A 23,086-nucleotide genomic window follows, 5' to 3' on the forward strand; every position below is an offset into this window, starting at 1 on the left:
TATATTATAGGAAGCCAATATTTGTGCTCAAATTGCACTCCAATTACCTTTTTCTTTTAAGGAAAAGGCAAAAGAACAAAAAACCTTCCTAAACTATACAATTATTGCATAATGCCCTCCTGAACTGTTTTTGTGAGCAAGTTGCCCTCCTCAATTATTAAAAGCAAGCAGAATGCCCCCTTTAAGACCATCGGATACAACTTGCCAACCGGCAAAGTGATATAATTTCTAATTTACCTTAGTTATTAATTTATTATAAAAAATATAAAATTCATGAATGTGAAATACCAATAATGCCCTCGTATTTTTATTTATTTATTTTCTTCTTCACTCTTCCGTGCCGCAGAAAGCCGAAGCCAATAATTGCCGATGTGTGTCTGTTGATGGAATTCAGAGAAGCCCAATTCAGAAAATGAAGACGAGATCTGAAGAAGCTAAGCAGCTCAGTGTGTCCGTTGATGGAATTCAGAGAAGCCCAATTCAGAAAATGAAGACAAGATTTGAAGAAGCTATGCAGGTCAGTGTGTCTGTTGATGGAATTCAAAGAAACCCAATTCAGAGTAGAAACCTAAAATCTGAATCATATGAGGAGGTTAGTGAATTCGGTGATGGAATTAAAAGGAATTCAATTTAGTTGAGGAAGGCGAAATCAGAGTCCAATAAGCTTATGGATGAATCCAGTGATGGAAATCGGAGGAATTCATCTCAATTGAGGAAGATGAAATCGGAGTCGAATAAGACTTTGGATGAGTCTGGTAAAAAGACTCTAGATAGCTTGGGGGATGGAAATGAGAGGAATTTAGCTGAGCTAAGGAGGCTAAACTGAAGTCTGATAAGGTTGTGGATGAGTCTAATAATGGTGTTGATGGGTTGTTGAGGGAATTGAGAAGAACCCAGTTGTAGTAGGTGGTTTTTTTTTGTTTTTGTTTTTTTTTTTGGCAAAGAAAAGAACCAAAAAGAGAACAAGAAACCACCAAACTAAGGAACTAGACCTAGCGCATCATCCTGAGCTAAAGCCACAATCCGAACCGGAATAGGAACCAACACCTGATCTTCAGCCAAACAGACACAAGACAAAACCGCAAGGGCATGAGCCACCCGATTACCTGATCTACGAACATGATAAATAGAAACAGAAGAAAAATATTTAAGGTCCTCCTTGATATCAAAACAAAGAGTTGCAATCTCAGAAGGACAATCTGATTTCCCCACCACAGCATTGACAACAACTCTGGCATCCAATTCAAAACACAAACAATTATAGCCCAATGAGGATGCCCAAAAAAAGCATGCTGAAATGCATGAGCCTCTGTTACCAATTCCGAGGAAGCAAAGAAAGGTTTAAAAACCACAGCATGAAGTATAAAACCTTGAAAATCCCAAAACACGGCGCCACCACTACCACGACAAGAGCCTGGAACAAAACTGGCATCAATATTACATTTAAAAAACCTATAGTTAGAAGGCACCCAACAATTCAAAGAGGGTTGGGAAAGAGCATTATCCAATTTTTTGCATTGGAATTTAGCCTCCCTAAATTCCCAAAAACTTGCAATCGCCTTCTCCACCACCTTTCCCGGGCTCCATAAAACCTCCTCAAACACCATTCGATTCCTAGCCTTCCAAATACACCAAACACAAAACGAAATCAAACCGAGAACAACCGATTTATCAGGTGAGGAAGCAGCCTGGTTCACCAAAAACTTCCAACCATCCAAAAACGATTGAAAAGAAGAGCAAGAAAAATCAAATCGAAACGGAGACAACTTCCACACCTGAACAGTATGCAAACAAGTAAACAAAAGATGCACAATCGATTCGTTCGCCAAACCACACCGAGGACATAAGAGGGACACCACACATCCGCGGTAAAAAAGAGAGACACTCGGGTAGGTAGAGCATTATGACAACATCGCCACAGAAAATGCTGCACTTTAGATAATGTTTGGCAACGCCATATTGAATTCCAAGAGATGGGTGACGTTCATCCTGCAAACGAATCAACAAAGGTTTTAGCAAGAAAATAAGCCGAACGCACAGAAAACTTACCGGATGCCTCAGGAGCCCAAATTTGAACGTCCGGTTGATCCCAATGAGATATATACATCCGTAAAATTGTTTGAACTTCAAGAGAAGAAAACAGCTGAGATAAAACCTCCACCTTCCATGTCTTAGTGGACGGATTAATTAAATCAGCAACATAACAAAATGAGACATCCACAGATGGAGGTAGGAGCTTATGAGGTAACGAAAGAACCCAATGGTCCTGCCAGATTTGAATAGATTTACCATCGCCAAGCCTCCACCTCAATCCGCGATCTAAAATAGCTTGTGTGGACCATATACTACGCCATCCCCAGGAGGGATTAGAGCCTAACGGAGCTTCCAAGAACGAACACGAAGAAAAATATTTCACTTCAAGTAACTGAGAAGCCTGCCCTGTCCGACGTACTTGGAAATTCCAAGCATGTTTCATTAAAAACGCCAAATTAAAAGCTTCAAGGTCCTGAAATCCAAGGCCACCCCTCTTCTTACTCAGACAAAGAGCATCCCAGTGAATCCAATGAATGGAGCGAGATTTCTCTTTACTACACCACTAGAAGGATCTAATATGCTGCATCAACTCAAGACACAACGTACGGGAAAACTTGAAAGAGGACATTACATATGTAGGTAGAGCACTCAATATGGCTTTAATCAACACCTCTTTTCCACTAGCAGACAACGTTTTGGCCTTCCAAGAAATGAGCCTCTCTTGCAATTTAGACAATAAAAACTGAAAAACATATCTCTTTGACCTTCCAACAATAGCTGGCTGAGGAGGCCCCGGATGACATGGGCCAGATCCGATTCGCAAACACAACATTCAGTCCGTACAGCTGGGCCAGCCCATAGAAGGACACTGCCATATGGGCCGAACGAGAATAAGCCCATCAAAGGTGACCAAGGCTTACGGAGGAAGAGGCCCAGATCCAGCAATCAGTAAATATCTTGTAAATATCTTGTAAATATCTGGAAAAGATCTATAAATAGGAGATGGAATGAAATGGAAGGGGATCTTTTTGGGTTGAGGTGTAAGAATTCTAGAGAGAGAAGGAGGAGAAGGAATTTCTTGCATCTTCAATTGGCGCCGTCTGTGGGAAGCGCATGGAAGTTTGGTTGATCAATGAGGAATATCGAATGGATTCAAACCAATTCGGTTGATCGAGACTCGATCTTTGGGATTTGAATCCAGAGCTGGGCGATTGTGACCTACTCTGGAGGAATTACAATTCTTGAAGCTTTGGACTGACTTCAGATCTACGAGTTGTTCGATTGTGGCAGGATCTGACGGATTTAGAGTTCAGACAATTCAGATCTCGTAAACAGTGAGCATAATTCGGAGAATTAGAAGCCAGATCTAAAAATTCCTACTCACGAAGCTCAGATCTACTCGCGAACTTGAGATTAATGCCTTTACTCCGTTCGGGAATAATGATAGGTGAAAGCTCCAATCCGATGGAGGCTGTCCAGCAAACAAAGCTTGAAGAGTTGATGAACTTGATTGAAGCTCTCAGAAAAGAAAATGCAGAATTGAAAGCTGGACTGCAGCATCGGCAAATACCTGCGGTTTCGCATCCACCTCCAGTCGGAGAAGGAGGTGTTCAATCTAATATCGCGCATCAAGGCAATCAGAACGAGAACAATTAGTCAGCTCACCACCGTGATGAAAGGATGATGGACAATTTGCCGCCAAATGTTCGTCGAGTTGAAGATCACGAAGGATCGACTCACGTTGATCCGCAGCGGGAAAGGTTTGACCGAGAGGAAGTGATGGAGGTTGATCGCCGTCGAGTAGCGTCGCCTTGGCAAAGAGAGTTCATAGAGGAACGGTCGTTCGATCCGTCTTACCGGCCCTCCATGGTTACTGTCACTCATCACGGTTCGGAGGGCAGAACCGTAACTCACAGAGCTACCGCTGGACTCCAGAGAGAGAATGAAGCTCTCCGATCCGCAGCTCGGACGGTGGATTCACCATTACACACGAGATCTTGAATGCGCCGCATCCAAGGAAGTTTGCTATGCCAGTCTTTATTCTGTTTGACGGAACGACCGATCCGATCGATCATGTGTATCATATCCAGTTGAAAATGGCCCTGAATACGGAAAACGACTCTTTAATGTGCAAATGTTTCCCTACAAGCCTGGCCGGACCGGCGCTCAGCTGGTTCAAAAACTTGCCTAGGAGCTCCATTGGCAGTTTCAGGGACCTGTGCGATCGGTTCATAAGCCAGTACTATGGGAACAAACGCCCGCCGAAGGACATCTCGAGCCTATTCACGATGCGGCAGCACAAAGATGAACGTCTCCAGGCCTTTCTTACCAGGTTTAATCTCACTAAGAGTATGGTGATCGAATGCCACCCTTCTACGGCAGTTCAAGCCTTCAAGTTAGCCATGACACGCGGAACTCCATTTCACACCAGTCTGGTAGTGAACACGCCGGCTACCATGGATGAACTCAATGAGAGAGCCGATGGCTTTGTGCGCCTAGAAGAAGAGGAGGCAGCTAATGCTCGGACAACGTCGCTTGTGTCGACCGAGGAAAAGTCCAAGGCAAAGATCAGGCAGAAGCAGGCTCAGCCGCAACGTCAGACCACTTGGAAGGCCGAAAAAAGGTCCAGGGAGGAAGAGTTGATTACTCCGCTGAAGGTCACTCTGGCGAGGCTGTATCAGGAGAACAAAGACAAGTTTCATCCACCACTGCCAATTAGACAACCCCTCGAACAGAGGGATCAAACTAAACATTGTGCTTTTCATTCTGATTTCGGACATCAGACTAACGAATGCAGGAACCTGAGGAGGCAAGTGGAGATGTTGATAGCTAGAGGGGAGTTTGCGAGTTATGTTCAAGGTTCGGCGATGGAGCAGAATCGACCGGTGGAACAAATAAAAAGGAGTCATAAACAAAGCTCCCACAATTCGCAACCAGTTCGTATAATCAATGCTATCCATGGTCGACCCGAGCCTAGTGAAGAGTCAGATGAGCTGCTCCGGGTGCGCCTGCGGCAGGCGCAGATGAAGAAAAGGGTCGGCAATGTGACCACTCTACACCAGCAGAGCCCGTCAATGCAGATAAAGTTCGACTGGACAGACCTGCAGCGTGTTCAACTGCCTCATGATGACCCGTTGGTAGTCAGTTTGACAGTGGTAGATTGCTTGGTGCGCAGAGTTCTGATCGATCCTGGGAGCAGTGCGAATGTTATGCCGAGGGACACATTTGACAGGCTCGACATTAAACCAGAGAGGCTCAAGCCCACCGGAAATCCCTTATTAGGGTTCGATGGGAAGAGGGTGGAACCCGTCGGGATGGTGGAAGTGGAAGTTCAAGCTGCAGAACGAGCTCTTATGGAAACTTTTGTGGTTGTGGAAATTCACCCCTCGTATAATCTCCTGATGGGAAGAGGATGAATTCACAGAGTCCGAGGTGTACCCTCAACTCTGCATCAGGTCATGAGGTGCCTCGGGCCCGATGGAGATAAAGTAATAGACATTCGGGGGGATCAGGTCGCAGCCAAAGAGTGTTATTCCGTCACACTAAAGCATGCTGGGAAAGGAAAGGCGCCCGTCCGTTCGACAAGCCCCAGATAGCAATTACAGAAACCTCCGCTCGAGCAGAATAGGGTGGAGGAGTCAGTCGACTTGACCGAGGAGCCCCTTCTGGATGTGCAGATCGATCAGTCCAGGCCAGAACGAACTACCAGAGTAGGTATAAGACTGACCAGAGAAGAGCAGCAAGGGCTAGTGGATTTCTTGTCCCACAATGTCGACGTATTTGCATGGAGTCACCTAGACATGCCTGGAATTAGTCCTTCCGTATCCTGTCATTCCCTGAATGTCAATCCCAATTTCAAACCAGTGAAACAGAAGCAGCGAAGATTTGCTCCAGAACGTAATCAGATCATAGCGGAAGAAGTCGATAGGCTGCTTGATGCGGGATTTATCAGAGAAGTGCACTACCCTGAGTGGTTGTCCAACGTCGTTGTGGTGCAGAAGAAAAATGGGAAATGGCGAGTATGCATTGATTTCACCAATTTGAACAAAGCCTGTCCGAAGGACAGCTTCCCGTTGCCTAAGATTGATCAAATGGTGGATGCCACCACTGGGTATGAGCGTTTAACCTTTCTGGACGCATATTCAGGTTATAATCAGATTCCTATGGACCCCGCAGATGAAGAAAAAACTTCTTTTGTCACCGAGCGAGGAACATACTGCTACAAAGTTATGCCTTTCGGGCTAAAGAATGCGGGAGCAACTTATCAACGACTTGTTAGCAAAGTTTTTAAGAATCAAATGGGTAAGATTGTCGAAGCCTATATTGATGATATGGTGGTAAAGAGTAGGAAAAAGGATGATCATCTGAAGCATCTGCAAGATGTATTCGATGTACTAAAGCGATATGGGATGAGGCTCAATCCGACCAAGTGCTCGTTCGGTGTGAGTTCCAGACAGTTTCTGGGACACGTGGTCAACCGCAGGGGCATCGAAGTTAGCCCCGCTCAAGCAGAAGCTTTGATTAAGAATGCCGAGCCAAAGACGATCAGAGAGGTGCAAGCCCTAACAGGACGAATAGCTGCATTAAGTCGATTTATTTCAAAATTGTCAGATCACTGCAAACCATTCTTTGACACGATTCGGAGCCATGGAAGGCAGGTCTGGGGGGATGAGCAACGACAAGCATTGACTCATTTGAAGCAATATATGCAGAATCCACCAGTCCTGTCAGCCCCAGAACCGGAAGAAAAGTTATTTCTATATCTTGGAGTATCTGGTGTCGCGACGAGTGCCGTTCTGATTCGTTGCAAGGAAGGGGTGCAATACCCGGTATTTTATGTAAGCAAAACGCTGATAGAGGCAGAAAAAAGATACTCAAAGGCCGAACGGGTGGTACTTGCACTTGTAAATGCGAAAAGAAAGTTGAGGCATTATTTCGAATCCCACCCCATAGCTGTTCTAACAACTTTCCCAATCAGAACGCTTATGCACAAGCCAGAGCTCTCAGGCAGAATGACAAAGTGGGCCATAGAGTTGAGTTCATTTGACATAACGTATGAGCCGAGAACAGCTGTTAAAGGGCAAGCGGTAGCCGATTTCCTACTAGAATGTGACGCCGAAGATACGGAAGAGGACCTTAGAAGCGGCTCTTGGAAACTTTTTGTGGATGGCTCCTCTAACCAGATGGGGGCTGGGATTGGGATCAAACTGCAAACCCCAGAGGGTACTTCCTTGAGCCAAGCACTCAGACTTGAGTTCCGAGCCACCAATAATGAAGCGGAATACGAGGCGTTGCTAAATGGATTAAAGTTGGCCAGAGAGCTACAGATTAAAAGTTTGACAGTGTATAGTGACTCGCAGCTGATTGTTCGGCAGGTAAATGGTGAGTACGCGACCAAGGATGACACGATGGGGGCATATCGTTCTGCCGTTCTGCATAGAGCCAAGGACTTTGCAAAGATTGAATTCATACAGCTGCCGAGGGAACAGAATGCAGATGCAGACCGTTTAGCATGCAGTGCTTCGAGTTGCGGTGAAACATTGGCGAGGGTGATTCCAGTAGGGATAGTGACCCAGCCATCTATTTTCGAAGAACCGTTGGACTCTGACCCTTGGCAAGTCAACGTCATACCGTATGAACCGAGTTGGATTGACCCAATCATTGCCTATATTCGAGATGGCGTTTTGCCTATGCAAAGGGATGAAGCTAGGAGACTCAAAAAGAATGCTGCCAAGTACGCCATCGTGCGGAACCAGCTGTATAGAAGGTCCTATTCTGGCCCATACTTGAAATGTGTCACCCCCGCGGAGTCGCAGCAGGTATTGCGAGCTATTCATGAGGGTGTGTGTGGCAATCACTCTGGCGGGCGATCGTTAGCGCATAAAGCAATGACACAAGGGTATTTCTGGCCAAACATGTCAAGAGATGTGGAGGAGTTCTCTCGAAGGTGCGATAAATGCCAACGATATGAACCATTGATCCACCAACCACCTGAGGAATTGCACGTAATGGCCTCGCCGTGGCCTTTCGCGCAATGGGGGATGGATGTGGTCGGTCCTCTGCCAACTGCAAGAGCTCAGAACAAGTATGTGTTACTGGCCACGGATTACTTCACTAAATGGGTGGAGGCAGAACCGTATCCTAGCGTGACTCAGACTCAGGTGAGACGATTTATTTGGAACAACATTATCTGCCGTTTCGGTGTTCCCAGATCGATAGTCATGGACAATGGCACAAACCTCGACAGCAGGCAAGTAAGAAAGCTGCTGGAGGAGTATGGAATCAACCAGAAGTTGGCTGCAGTAAGTCATCCTCAGGCCAACGGACAAGCAGAAATCACAAACAGAACCATTTTCGCCTGCATTAAGAAGAAGCTGGAAGATCATAAGGGGAAGTGGTTGGATGAACTCCCGAACGTTCTATGGGCTTACAGAACCACCCCAAGGCGGCCGACTGGGGAAAGCCCGTTCGCAATGGCGTATGGTACCGAAGCAGTTATACCGGTTGAGCATTTAGTCCCCACTATCAGAAGCTTAGCATGGAGTCGAGATCAGAACGACAAAATGTTAAGATTGAACCTCGACATGATAGACGAAAGGAGGGACGCAGCGGCTATAAGGCTAGCATCGTATCAGCAAGTGCTGGCGAATAGTCACAACAAGAGAGTAAAACACAGGGATTTTGCCCCTGGCGATCTGGTTCTGAAAAGAAAGGTGGGGATGGTCAAAAAAATGATGCCACCCTGGGAAGGCCCATACAGAATTGCAGAAGTCATTGGCAAGGGGGCATATACGTTGGAAACCATGGCGGGAAGGTTGGTCAGCAAGCCCTGGAACGCCACGTCTCTGAAGAGGTACTACCAATAAAAGCTAAGTTCTGGCTTTAATTGGATGTTGTTTGTTGTCAATCAAATACGTATGAATGAGCAAGTTACTGGAATTTACAAAAAAGAATTTTCTTTTCCAACGGTCTACTATAAAAACTTAAAGCCAAGTGGCAAGTGGCATTCTAGCCGAGCGCCAGGCACTTAAGCAAGATAAGTGGCAGCTGGCACTATAAGCCGAACGCCAGACACTTGCTAAAAATTTAAAGCCAAGTGGCAAATGGCATTCTAGCCGAGCGCCAGGCACTTAAGCAAGATAAGTGGCAGCTGGCACTATAAGCCGAACGCCAGACACTTGCTAAAAATTTAAAGCCAAGTGGCAAGTGGCATTCTAGCCGAGCGCCAGGCACTTAAGCAAGATAAGTGGCAGCTGGCACTATAAGCCGAACGCCAGACACTTGCTAAAAATTTAAAGCCAAGTGACAAGTGGCATTCTAGCCGAGCGCCAGGCACTTAAGCAAGATAAGTGGCAGCTGGCACTATAAGCCGAACGCCAGACACTTGCTAAAAACTTAAAGCCAAGTGGCAAGTGGCATTCTAGCCGAGCGCCAGGCACTTAAGCAAGATAAGTGGCAGCTGGCACTATAAGCCGAACGCCAGACACTTGCTAAAAACTTAAAGCCAAGTGGCAAGTGGCATCCTAGCCGAGCGCCAGGCACTTGCCGTAAACAAACACACGGCAAAGCTAATATAAAAGAAAAAGAGAGAAAAGATATGTATGTACTGAAGATGAGTTGAATGGAGCACAACACATAGGGAAAAAGAGTTCTGTCATTTCATTAATATTGAACATTGAGTTTACAAAAGAGAGATGTCCATCATTACAAGAAGATATGAAATAGAAGAATTCGAAAGAGCCCTAGCTAGACGCCTCAGTACCAACAGCATCCTGGTCGTGCCGACTCGCCTCCTCGGCCCCATCAGCCGCCTCACCTTCATGAGGTGGGGAATCAAGGTGAATGACTGAATCGTTCGGCTGGGGTTCAGCGTCAGCAGTGGCTATAGAAGGAACCACGGTTGACGGTTGGGGAGCGGTCAGTGGCAGAGCGGTAGGAGGAGCTGTGATGATCCTTGAGGATGCGATGTCCTGGCACTCATCAAATATACGCTCCGCTTCGGTGGGTTCTGGGTCGACATAGACCCCCAGAGGTTCGATCCCCAGATCCTTGTCTACCTCATCCGGAGTGGAGCTGGTCTGTCCCTCATCCGGAACCCGGTCGGCGAAACCTTCCCGGAATCCTTGAGCATACCTAAGAGCACCGACCCTTGAGAACCGGGCGTGAAGGGCCAGCATCCCACCACCCACTCTGCTGATCGCGTCGATCAGAGCGGTACGCTCGTCCAGAGCTCTTCTTTCAAAGGCCATCCGAGCGGATTGTTCATCAGCTAGAAGGCGCTGGAGTTCTGCCTTCTCTTCTCTAATAGATTCCCGCTCGGTCTGCCAGACGCTCTTCTCAAGCTGGAGGGCGTCCTTCTCATCCTGAAGGGAATCATTCTCCTTCTTCAGGACATCTCTCTCCTGCTCGGTTTTGTCAAGCCGAGCCAGTACCTCGGTATTCTTCATGGCGAGGAGGTCGTTTTCCTTATTAGCCACCTCCAGGCTGTCAGAAAACTTACGGGCCCTGGCGTTCCCCATCTCCACCTGCTTCTGCATGGCCATCATGCCGAACAATGTCTGCATAGGTGCACATTAAAAACGGTTAAGCCAATAGTCAGGACGGGCGAAGGCAAGACCAAATAATATAAGAAAATGCATGAGCTAGAAAATAAAAGTCACCTCCATAGCAGATTGAGGAAAGCGGCTGAACACATCCTTCTGCGAAAGACCTTTTGCCGCCTCAAGGTCCTTCGGAGTCCACATGCTCCTGTAGTAGGCCATAGCGGTCTGGCCATCCCTCAGCATGGTCTCGTTCGGTTTCACGAACGTCCCATCCGTTCGGGTGTACCGAGGGGCCCATGGCGGTAAGGTGGGGATAGAAGAGGGGCCTGAAGCAGAAGCAGAGCCACCAGCTGCAGCAGGCCCAGAGGGAGCAGGAGCTCTGACCGCTCGGTGCAAGAGAGCACCCGGCCCGGAGATCCGGGTCCTTCTAATGAGAGGCTCCTCCTCAGGATCGACTTCACTATCAGGATGAGGCCTTTTGCCTCGCTCTTTGTCCCGACCGCCCCCCGCAGCAGCAGGAGCTATGGTAGCTGGGGGGGACGCGTTCTGGTTGGCAGCAGGGGCGCTGACAACAGGGTTAATAGCCACTGCGCTCGGGATAGTGTCCGATATGGTGGCCGAGGAGGAAGCTGACGCCGGAGAGGAGCTCGCCCCAGCAGCAGGGGTGGCTGGGGGAGTATTCTTCCTCCTGCCAAAAGAAGGAATCTGAAGTCTGCTCATGTTGTAGCCGAGTGATGAGAGCGCAAAGAGGTTGTCTGAAGTGAGGAGATCTGAGCAGGAAGGAATATCGTTCAGAACGTATTTCTTCAAGTAGTTACTCCTATCCCTGCAAACACTATAGCTCAAGTCATCACAAGGTATTCCCAAGGAACGGCATAAGAAAGTGCAAAAACGAGGAACGCATGTTTCGCAGGGGCAGTCATGTTTATGGGATTTGAATTTTTTATAGGAGGAGACAGAGCAGACACCAAAGGCGCTCGGGATTGGGTAATCCTCTGCAGCCGGCGAAGACCAAGCCCCACTAATGCCCACTATGCTATCCCTCCAACCCTTTTCAGATTTTATTGTGTCAGTACATATGGACATCTTCTCGAACGGGTAGAGGTGGTAGAAGGGCTCGTTGGTACGGATCTTACTCACCTTATAGCACAGAAGGAGGTCTATGAGGTCGAGATCCAGATTTCTGTCACGCATCAACAAGAGCATAACAGATATGATTCTAAAGAAGTTGGGGTTGACCTGCAGAGGGGATATCCCCAATCTATTGAAGACATAACTAAAGAAAGGGTGCAGAGGGAACCTAACAACATTCAATTGAAGGTTCGTGAATAAGACTTCGCCGGGCAGGAGGCCGGCGCCGGTCGTAATGTTAACGTCTTGGGGGCAAACCCTAACTTCGATGTTATCAGGAAGTCTAAGTTTCATACGAAGAACATCCAGATCTACAACCATGGTGGAAGTGCTAGAAGAATCTACAAGAGGGTAAATGGAAGCCTGCCGAAAGTAAAAAGAACGAAACTAACCTCGAAGGACTGCAAGATCGCTGGAAGAATGACTTTTGAAGGATTTCACCAGAGAAAGCTTAGCACTGTTCTAGAAAAGAGAGAGACTTGGCTGATGATGGAGACGGTAAAGGGAAGTGAAGTGGAATTCTAGAGTATTATAAAGGCGAGGGGGCCCGAGGGCCGAAGCGTCGGGAAGGCGAGAAATCCCTCGAGCCCCGGAACATTGATTCTGGATCTGACCGTCCGCTCCCCCACGTGGTTATCTCGAGCCGTCAACATCATGATGAGACGCCATCAATAATTACCCCTTATTAAATAAGGGGCAATTATGGGGGCAGTTGAGGAGGCCCCGGATGACATGGGCCAGATCCGATTCGCAAACACAACATTCAGTCCGTACAGCTGGGCCAGCCCAAAGGACACTGCCATATGGGCCGAACGAGAATAAGCCCATCAAAGGTGACCAAGGCTTACGGAGGAAGAGGCCCAGATCCAGCAATCAGTAAATATCTTGTAAATATCTTGTAAATATCTGGAAAAGATCTATAAATAGGAGATGGAATGAAATGGAAGGGGATCTTTTTGGGTTGAGGTGTAAGAATTCTAGAGAGAGAAGGAGGAGAAGGAATTTCTTGCATCTTCACTGGCACACCTAAATACCGGGCTTGCAAGCCTTCCACTTGCAAACGCAAACACCGGCTGAGGAATCGGTGCAATTGAGGATCAGTATTCTTTGAGAAAAAAATAGACGATTTAGCAAAATTCACTTGTTGTCCAGATGCCTTCTCATAGTCAGCCAATATTCTTGTCAATAAACGGACCTGAGGTTCTGCAGCCTTACAAAAAACAATAAATTCATCGGTAAAAAAAAGATGAGAAATGAAAGGAGCATCCCTACAGATTTTAATCCTTGTCAATAACCTTGCTTGTTGAGCCCGACAAAAAGCCAGAGATAGGGCTTCAGCACAAATGATAAAAAGATACGGGGGAACCCTCTGGCACAACCCCCGAGAAGGGTGAAAAAACCCAACAGAAGTCCCATTAATTTTAAGCGAATATGATACCGTAGACACACAAGTAGAAATCATCTTAATCCATTGTTCATTCAACCCCAGCCGATGTAACATTTGAAACAAAAACGCCCATTCAACCCGCTCATAAACTTTGCTTAAATCCAGTTTCAATGCCATAAAAGCTTTCTGCCCCTTTCGTTTATTTTTTAAATAATGCAGGATTTCATGCATTATGAAAATGTTATCAGTGATATGACGACCTACAATAAACACACTTTGGGATTCACTGATAAGGGATCCAATAATCCTTTTCAAACGGTTAATCATAATTTTAGCAATAATGCGATAAGATACATTACATAGTGAAATAGGCCTATAGTGAGAAACAAGAGTAGGAGACAGAATTTTAGGAATCAACACTATATTTGTATGATTAAAACTTGGAAACAGATGCCCAGTAACAAAAAAACTAGAAATAGCACTCACAATATCGGATTTGATTACCTCCCAAAATTTTTGATAGAAAAGCGGCGTCATCCCATCGGGGCCAGGGGCTTTCATTAGAGCCATAGAAAAAACCGCTTGCTTCACTTCTAATTCTGACGGGGCGCCAAGAAGGGAAGAATTCATCTCATCCGAACAGGAACATAATGCAAAAATTGCTCAATATTTGTAGGATTTTGAGAATGAAATAAATTTTAAAAATATTGCAAAAACACAGATTGAACGGCATCCACCTCTTCCACCCAATGATTCTGTTCATCAAAAATGCCCGAAATCATATTCCTTGCTCTTCTCCGTTTAGTGGTGGCGTGGAAAAAACTAGTATTACGATCCCCAGATTGCAACCATTGAACATGAGATTTCTGTTTAAAAAAAATGCTCCTTCGATAACCAGCAAGAGCTTAAAAATTGTTCAACCCTAAGAACCTCATAATGGTTATAGTCAAAAGTTCTAGTTTTGAGATCCCGAAGCCGGTGAGCAGCTGTGTCAATATGAGCATGAGAATTATGAGATTTTAGTTTATTCCGGCGAATGAGATTCTCTTTGCAAAAACGCAGTTTTTGAGCCCACCCATATTGACTAGAACCACAAACCGGAGTAGACCAAGCAGCAGTAATAATGCCAACACAATCATCATCCAATGTCCACCTAGCATCAAAATAAAACTGTCGTTTACGACGATGAAGCAAAGGCTGGAGCTCAAGAAGTAAGGCAAAATGATCTGAACCCACAACTGGAATATGGGATAACTGAGCTTTAAGAAAAACAGAAAACCAATCCTTTATAGCAAGAGCACGATCGAGCCGCTCTTGAATATGAGCCTGCCCATCCCGCTGATTAGATATCCTAGATCCATTAGGCCACAACGCTCAATCAGAGAGCGAAAAGAGGTAAACTGCCAGCCCTGTTTAACCTTGCCACCACATTTTTCAGAGGAATGAAGAATAGAATTACAATCACCTATAAACACCCAACGACCCTACCACATTCGAGCCTGTTGTCCTAAATATGACCATTGCATTGCCCCGTAAACTATCCACTATACTAGCATATACAATAGATAAAGTCCACGAGGGCTTATTAGACTGGACAATTTCAACAGTTATAAAGAACCGCGTTTTTTCCACCACCCGTAATTGAACCGTGTCCAGCCACCAAAGAGCCAGACCTCCAGCAAGTCCCACAGGTTCAACCAAACAACTATGAGGAAAACCAAGCAAAGATTGTAAAGATGGAAGACGGCCCCAACCATTTTCTGTTTCAAGCAAACCAAACATATCAGGGGTGAACTGGACCTTAAGACGTTTTAAGTTACTGAACCGTTACTGCAGATCCTAGGCCTTGACAGTTCCAAACCATAATTTTAAAAGGTCCCTGACCTGAAGTAGTTGCACTAAGTGGTCGAATCCCATCCGGTCTAAAATTTGCTTGCATAGCAGTAGAAGAAGAAGGAAGAGACAGAAGAGGAAGATGCGGGAAAGTAACAGAAGAACAAGGCACCTGGCTCCGCGGATTTGACAGAGAAGACTGCCCGTGAGAATGGGAGACAAAAAGCTGGTCCTGCGCCGACTTCTCAAAGCCCATTAGTAATGCTGGGTCAACAGTGAGCTGTATATTCACACAGCTTGGATCGGTTATATTACAGCCCATCGACCCAGTAGTTGGGCTGGGAAACAAAGACCGACTTATACCGCGAGGATTTTGGGCCCAACCTACAAAGGGGATTTTGCGTACAGTAGACACTTCCCCTCGATCTTGGGATTGATGTCGCATCATCAACGGCCGCCGATCAGCCATCACCGATCCCAGTGTTGTCGCAAGATCAACTTCACTCCAAAGAAATCAATCCACGATCTGGAGGAGCCGTCGCAAAATCGAATAGATGTGAAACAGAGAGGCCCCAGAAAACGCCCCACCGCGAAGGAAGCCAAGAAGAAGAAAACAGGGTTAAAAAAACGATCGGTCCAACAGCAGAGAGGAGAATCAACAACACCCAACCCTCTACAACTAAATCCGGTACTAAACAGCCAGTATATCGTACCCAAAGGAATGCCACAAATCCAAACACTGCAACAATCCCACACCACCACAACCGTGAACAGCAAGAAAAACCCACAAAACAACCTAAACTGACAACAAAGAAACTAACCCAGAAGCAATAGACAGGATCTCAACCAACAAACCAAACACAAACGAAACCCGCAACACCAAGCACCAAGCAAAATAGAGAAGAGGGGGACCAAAAAAGCCGATCAAAACGGCCCCCCACAAAATTGTAGTTGAGAAGAATAAATCTGATGACAATTGTAAAGAGTTTGATGAGTGTCAAGAAAATGTCATTTCAAGTAGTTTGAGTAATGTGAGTCGGGTCAAATCTGCTTCACCATTGGTGGTGAATGATGATGGAGCTTGATGAAATATCAATAAAATTCTTCACTCTGGGCGATGGCAGCCTTATTGGCTTCGGCTTTCTGCAGCATGGAAGAGTGAAAAAGAAAAAAATAAAATAAAATAAAAATATGAGGTCATTATTGTTATTTCACATTCATAAATTTTATATATTTTTATAATAACTCAATAACTAAAGGTAAATTATAGGGATGTCAATTTTTACCGCCCCGCCGGGGCTCCGCCCCATTCCGCCCCGTTAATAACGGATATGGGAACACTTATTATACTGTTGGGGCGGATATGGATACAAATTTTGTACCCGTCGAGGGTCACGGGGCGGGTAAGGGTTCAATATACATATCCTAGGGGCCCCGCCCCGCCCCGCCCCGCATATAATTATATATATATATATATATATATATAAAAGTTATTTTAGCGGCTTACCCAACCCATCTCTTACAATCCTAATTTGGGATGTAAACTTGGTATTAAATTTGCTTTTATTTTGGTTATGGTGGAAGTTGGAGCTTAGAACTTCTTGTGATTTGGTTGTATTAAATTTTTATTTTTGTTTATTATGTTCTTTGAATTATGTTATGTGCATGTTATTTTTTTTATTTTTGTTAGAATACATAATTTTATTTATGTTGTGTCATTCCTAGGCTTTGCACATTTAAATAGCAGGAGTTTAAGTTCCAAAAAGTGGGAGAAAAAAATTTGTTAGTGGGGCGGGCACGGGGGCACAGTATTTCCTAACGGGGCGGGGTTGGATATGAAAATTCAACCCGTCGCGGTTCTCAGGGCGGGCATGGACTTGACAAAAATTAAAAGGGGCGGGGCGGGATTTAGGGAAACCCGCTCCAAACCCGCCCCGTTGCCATCCCTAGTAAATTAATATTTGTATCACTTCGCTGGTCGAAGAGTTGTCTCAGATAGTCTTAAAGGGGGCATTTTGCTTGCTTTTAATAATAGAGGGGTGCAACTTGCTCCCAAAAATAATTCAGAGGGGCATTATGCATTTAGGGTTTTTTTTTTTTTTTTTTTTTTTTTTTTGCTTTTTTGCCTAAAAAATTGACAAGAAAATTCTTAAATTTATTAATGTACCATCACTTAAATTATAATGTCATAAGTACCCTTTATACAACTTTAACAATTTTTTTTTTTTCGGAGGAGTGCTTCTCAAAGAAAATAATTTATTCCAAATAATTTTATTTTTGGTAGTCAAAAAGAGATAATAGATAATTTATTCCATTGTGACTTTTTATTTTTGGGTACAATTTAAAGAGATATTTATTTAACAAAGTTAACTTTTTTTTTTTTTTTAGTCTAGTCAAAAGTGGTAACTTTTTTTTTTTATAATTTTTTACAGGTCATGTCAAAAGAAATAATTTATTCAATAAAAATAATTTTTTTTTTTTTTTTTTTTTTGTATTATCAAAAGATATAATTTATTCAATAGAGATTTTTTTTTTTTTAATCCTCTTATTTTCATGCTCTTTTTTATTTTTATTTTTTTTAGATCTTGACAAAAGAGATAATTCTTCAATAAATATATATATTTTTGGGAGTTGTTTTTCATGTTAAAGGAAATAATTTTTAATGATTACTTTTTATTTTTTTTGGTCCGGTCAAAAGAGGCAATTAATTAATTATATATATATATATATATATATATATTTTGGTCTTACATAATAATTATTATTATTATTATTTTGTCTTGTAAAAAATGACCTAAAATATTTAAGATTATAGATCATGAGAGAAGGGCAGTTGTGTCGTTTAAAAAGTAATAATTATTTACTTATAAAGTTAGGGTTATAATTGCCATTTCATTTAAGATTATAATGCAAATGTTAAAAAGTGGAGTGCTCGCTTCCCTATATTATATTGCATTTTATACTATAGGATGACAAAATTGTCATTTTATAAAATTTAATTAAGAAGTCTGTCAGAAAGAAAACGTTTAGGGTGTCGTTGAACACACACGCCAAATTTCAAAAGAGATCAAAGTAATAAATACTGGATCTATTATGTGTGCAATTTGCCCAACTATCAAGGAGACACTGTAATTTACCCTAAAAAACATATGTGCCATTTAAAATGAAGCAAATTCTACATGGCATTGCTTAACCCATCAATAAATGCTAGTAACTAAAAATTTCAAAAAATATTTAAAAAATTAATTTACAATTATCGTCTAAAATTTCAACATTTGAAATTCAATTCTTAAAATTTTAATATTTAATTTTTAGATTGACGTGCTAAATTGGATACTGGACAGCTGGAAAGGCTTATTCGGTTAATCACATTTGATAACACAATAGATTAGATATGCTACTTAAAAAACATGTGTTGCTTAAAAATGAATAATTAAGCCAAAAACACTTTATTTATCAATGAACACAAACACTTAATTTTTTTTTATAAAAATAATGATTTGCACTGGAATGTTGCATTTACATGTAAAATAATTACGTGTGAGTTAATGTCAAGAAAAAATAAATGAATAAAATTGGAATTTGCATTAATAATTAAGATGTGTATTGAAAGTACTAGAAAAAAAATTTTAATTCAACTTTAAAAATTTTGTAGTATACCAATTAACACTTTATTAATATTCAAAATATTTTGTTTTCAAATTAATTTTAATTTTATGAAATGAACACTTCTTTTTTTTTTTTTTTTTTTTCCTGTTTTTATTGGCAAGAAATATTTATCCATCTATTTACTCATTCGAACTTGAGTCTTTAATCTATTTGAAGGTGACGAAGATCGGGTAAAAGAACACCTTCTTAAAGAGTACATATATCCTTCTTCCTTCTTTTTTTAAAAAAAAAAAAAAATTATATATATATATCTATACCCACTGTATCTGTATTACGTATATGATTTTCACCCTCTTTTCCCTACCCATGAAAATCTCACGTTCCTCCCGGGACAATAGAATAGGTATCTTCTAAAATCTATCTATTTTTCTAATTTCTTTGAATTCCAATTTATTATTAGTGTTCATATAAAAAAATTTGATTTTTTTTAATGTATAATATATATATATATATATATATATATATATATCCGTGGGACTGCTTTAAATGAATGAGATGAAATTTAGTCTTGAATTCTGCCTATTCATCTTGTTCCTTGCGTTGCTTAACAAAATCATGGGGTTGTCATCCTTAGCAGGAATTTTGCTGATTTGGGTTCTGTTGATGAATGTGCCACATTCATCAACAGAACCACTCACTCTAAAAAGGACACACCTGGCCAGAACCTGTCTGGCGTGTCACTGAGAAAGGGACGAACAACCTCGAGCTATTCGTCCCGTAATTGGATTCATTTGCGAGGAAGGGGTCGCTACCCTTCACTCCCCTTGAGGACGTACCCCTCTCCAGTTGGATGGGTCCCCCCTCCTTTCTTTATTACCACCTGAGGCCCCTTTTTGCAGGTAGGACCTCGGGTGCATTCCACTTTTATCGCCTCGAGTCCCCTGTGCTCGAGGAGACCTTGGAAACTGAGATTTCTCCATCTCAAAGTCCCCACCCTGAGTCTGAAGGGAACTTGAGAAACACAATTTGTTTGCCACGAACTTTTCCCACCTTGAATGAGAAAAAACCTCCAGGGTTGAGTTCGGAGCAGAATCTCACAAGGTCGAGAAGGCAGTACCTCGAGAAGACCCGTTCCCCATCTCCGAGAGTGGGAGTTTGAGAAAATGCGGATAGGTGGCTGGGACCCAAGGGTTCGCCTTCTTCTTTCGGAGGCCAACACAAAGGGGAAATGATTTTGGTACCCAAGGTCAAGCTCTAAGTAGGTCTGAAGAGATGCATTAATTGCGAAAGATAATTGACATGACCCACATTAATTAGGAACGCCGTTTCCCCTTCAGACTAAAAGGCAAAAGTGCTTTCGCTTACTGGATAATATCCCATGTGTCAGAAAAAGGGGTCTTCGACCCTGTGGACAAAAAGGAACTCACCTCTACGACCGATGGGTATTATCCATTCGGAAACATTTTAAATAGGAGGGGTTAATCAGCCTTAAAGACAAGAAAGAAAGGTCTAACAACTAATTACTATGGAGCTCGAGCTTACTTGGGTATAATTAAGTACTGCCTTCCGTTTTTTAATCTTTAAGTTCTAAGAATCCTTTGTGTTGCTTGGGTCCCCACTCGGATACTGATCTCAGCACTCCCGGTTTACGTGGAATATATTCCTCATTTTATAAAGAACCACTATCAACATTTTGGCGACTCTGCTAGGGAGGAGTATTTCACGATGTCAAGTGTGCAAGATTTCAGCCCAACTCCTCAAGAGGGAGTCTCCCTGGGAGAGGGGTATGATGGGACCGCGAGCAGTGTCCCGGGAGAACGCTACCCAGGAAGAACGATTTTCCGCGAGCAGTGTCCCGGGAGAACGCTACCCGGGAAGAACGATTTTCTTTCCCGAGGCTTTGATCGAAGCCCGCAACTCACTTTCGTACCGGATGGAGAAGTTGGAGGATACGCAGGGCGAGGTAATTGCCCTGCTTCGAGGTATCGCTAACAACGGAATACTCCAACGGGTAGCAGATCAGTGTAGTGAGTTCATTTGTGAACTTGACGAAAGTCAGGTGACGCAAAATCATCCAGTGCATCGAGGGCATTGGTCACCCTCAAAAGGAAGGCGGTCTGTGAGTTCTTGTAGGCGGTCGAGGGATGCTCCCACTGGGGTCCGACGAGCTTTATTCAACACTCATCTGACGGCACTTGCCGGATTGGACGAGCCTGAGTCTGGCTACGGGAGGACCATTCGTAGAGACAGAGCCCTCGACAACACTCAACACCCATAGGGTCCGCACCAGCATTCACCATACGTGACGTTGGCGGACTTGCAAGCATTGTTGCGAAACGATAGGTCCATACTCTCCCAAAAAGAGGCCCCTGAGCAGCCCTACTCTCAAGCTGTCGCACTTCTCCCATACCCTTAGGGGTATGTTGCGCCGAAATTCAACAAATTTGACTGAAGGAAGGGTAACCTGCGGGAGCACGTGGCCCGGTTCATAGAGGCATTGGGACCCTTTGGAAATGATCACTTTCTGCGGCTAAGGGAATTCTCCAAGACCTTGACTGAAGAGCTTACAAGTGGTATGTGAACTTGGAGTCAAGATCCCTTAACACATGGAACCAGTTGGCCGTATTATGCTATACCAAGTTTTTCCAGGCCGAGGAAAGAGTAACCACGTTGTCGTTGACCAAAGAGGTGTAAGACCACGGAAAAGATTTGTTGACATATGTTCACAGATTCCACAACCGAGCTATGGAGTGTTATGAAACACATGAAGAAGAGGCCCTGGCTAAGATATGCATACAAGGAATGTAGGGAGGCTACTGTATCTATCTTATCAATCTTAAGCTCCCTACCTTTGTAGACCTTATTGAGGCATCCCGCAACTTAGCAGGCAACCTCACTGTCAACGCTCATTTTTCGGTACAAGATGATCACCGAGGTAAACAGAGGCCTTTAGTTTCTATTGCTGATACACCCTCTAATAAGAAAAATACGGGACTGTCTCATATGCCCCGAGGGAGAAATCTAGACAAAGTCCCACCTCCTTTTCCATGCACAATGGAAGAGGTTGAGGCTATTCTTAAAAAATGGATCCAGCATGGAGACATCAGGTTGCCTGCAGCGGCACAGGAGCCAACTCCGGAAGATATGGCTCACCCTTGATTCTGTATGTATCACCGGCACACTTGCCAACTTACCGTCGATTGTTGGGCCTTGGGGAACACCTTTCACAGGCGAATTGCTCGTGGCGAACTTATCCTCCCTCCTCGCGATGTAAGGGATGAACCTTTCCCTATACATGATAAAGGGGTGGCGATAATGACGACCGGGGGGGGGGGGTAAGCCTCGAGGAGCTCGCCCCACATGATAGCGCTCAAGTCGCGCTGGTTGAGGAAGAAGATTTGGGTGCATTTCGCCTATTAAAGGTGACGCCTGTCAGAAACATTCTCCGAGAAATGGATTTCTCTCCTTTCGCCCAGAAAGAAATTGCCAAGACCTTTTGGCTCGCTGCAAAAGAGGGACTAATAGAGGCGGTGCCGGTCTCATCCTCCCCAATATTGCAAAGACCATCTGGGATGGCCATAGTTTTCACTGAAGAAATCAAGTGTGTGCCCACTCCTCACAATCGACCGCTATATGTTACGGCCTCGCTCAATGGGATAGAGCTTAAACGGGCATTTTTAGATAATGGTTCTTCCCTCAATATAATGCCTCTGGAAGTCTTCCGACGAAGCAGGCTGCCACTTGGGAAGCTCGTGCGAAAGCCAACCGAGATTGCAGGATTCGGCAGCGATATTCGAAGGACGAAAGGGCATGTGACTGTCGAGCTAACCATTGGCAAGTTCAGGGGATCGACCAAATTCCACGTCATCGACTTTGATACTTCTTACTACCTACTCATGGGACGAAGTTGGATGCACAAGTTTGGGATTGTACCCTCCTCGTATCATCAATGCATAAAGGGATTTTGGAATGGAAAATAAGTCATGGTCCATTGCTCTGAGCGCCCGTTTGCCAAAAGAGAATCTCACTTTGATCCCAGGATTGGTGAGCTTGAGGGACTATAAGAGTAAAGGGAACTTGCAAAGGGTAGACTGAAGATTTATCAACAGAGAGTGCCCGAGCTTACAATGCTACTGTCAGACCTCGAGCATTCTAGGAAGGCGATCTGGTGTTAAAGACGGCGGCGCATGTAATGCGAAACCAATCGGCGCAAAAGTTCACCCCGAAGTGGGACGGCCCATTTGAAGTTAGGGCCACGAGTGGCAGTGGGTATTATGAGATTGGCAGGATCGAAAACAACAAAACTATGGGTTTGTTCAACGCCAAGTGGTTGAAGAAATATTACACCTTATGAAATAAAGTTGAGCGGAAGCTGCAATCATCCTCCTCGAGGATTTATGCTTATAGGTGATATCATGAACCTCGACCTTCTTGTAAGAAAGTAATAATAAATTTTTGCTGGACGAGGGCCCAAGGGAGTCCGTACTCCCCATGTATCCTGTTTTGCTAAGCATTTATCTTGTTGTCAATATTAAAAGGGGCCCAAGGG

This window comes from Cornus florida, unplaced genomic scaffold, assembly GCF_030987335.1.
Source record: "Cornus florida cultivar Cherokee Brave unplaced genomic scaffold, ASM3098733v1 CherokeeBrave_3.0.0_Hap2_Chr09, whole genome shotgun sequence".
NCBI lineage: Eukaryota > Viridiplantae > Streptophyta > Magnoliopsida > Cornales > Cornaceae > Cornus > Cornus florida.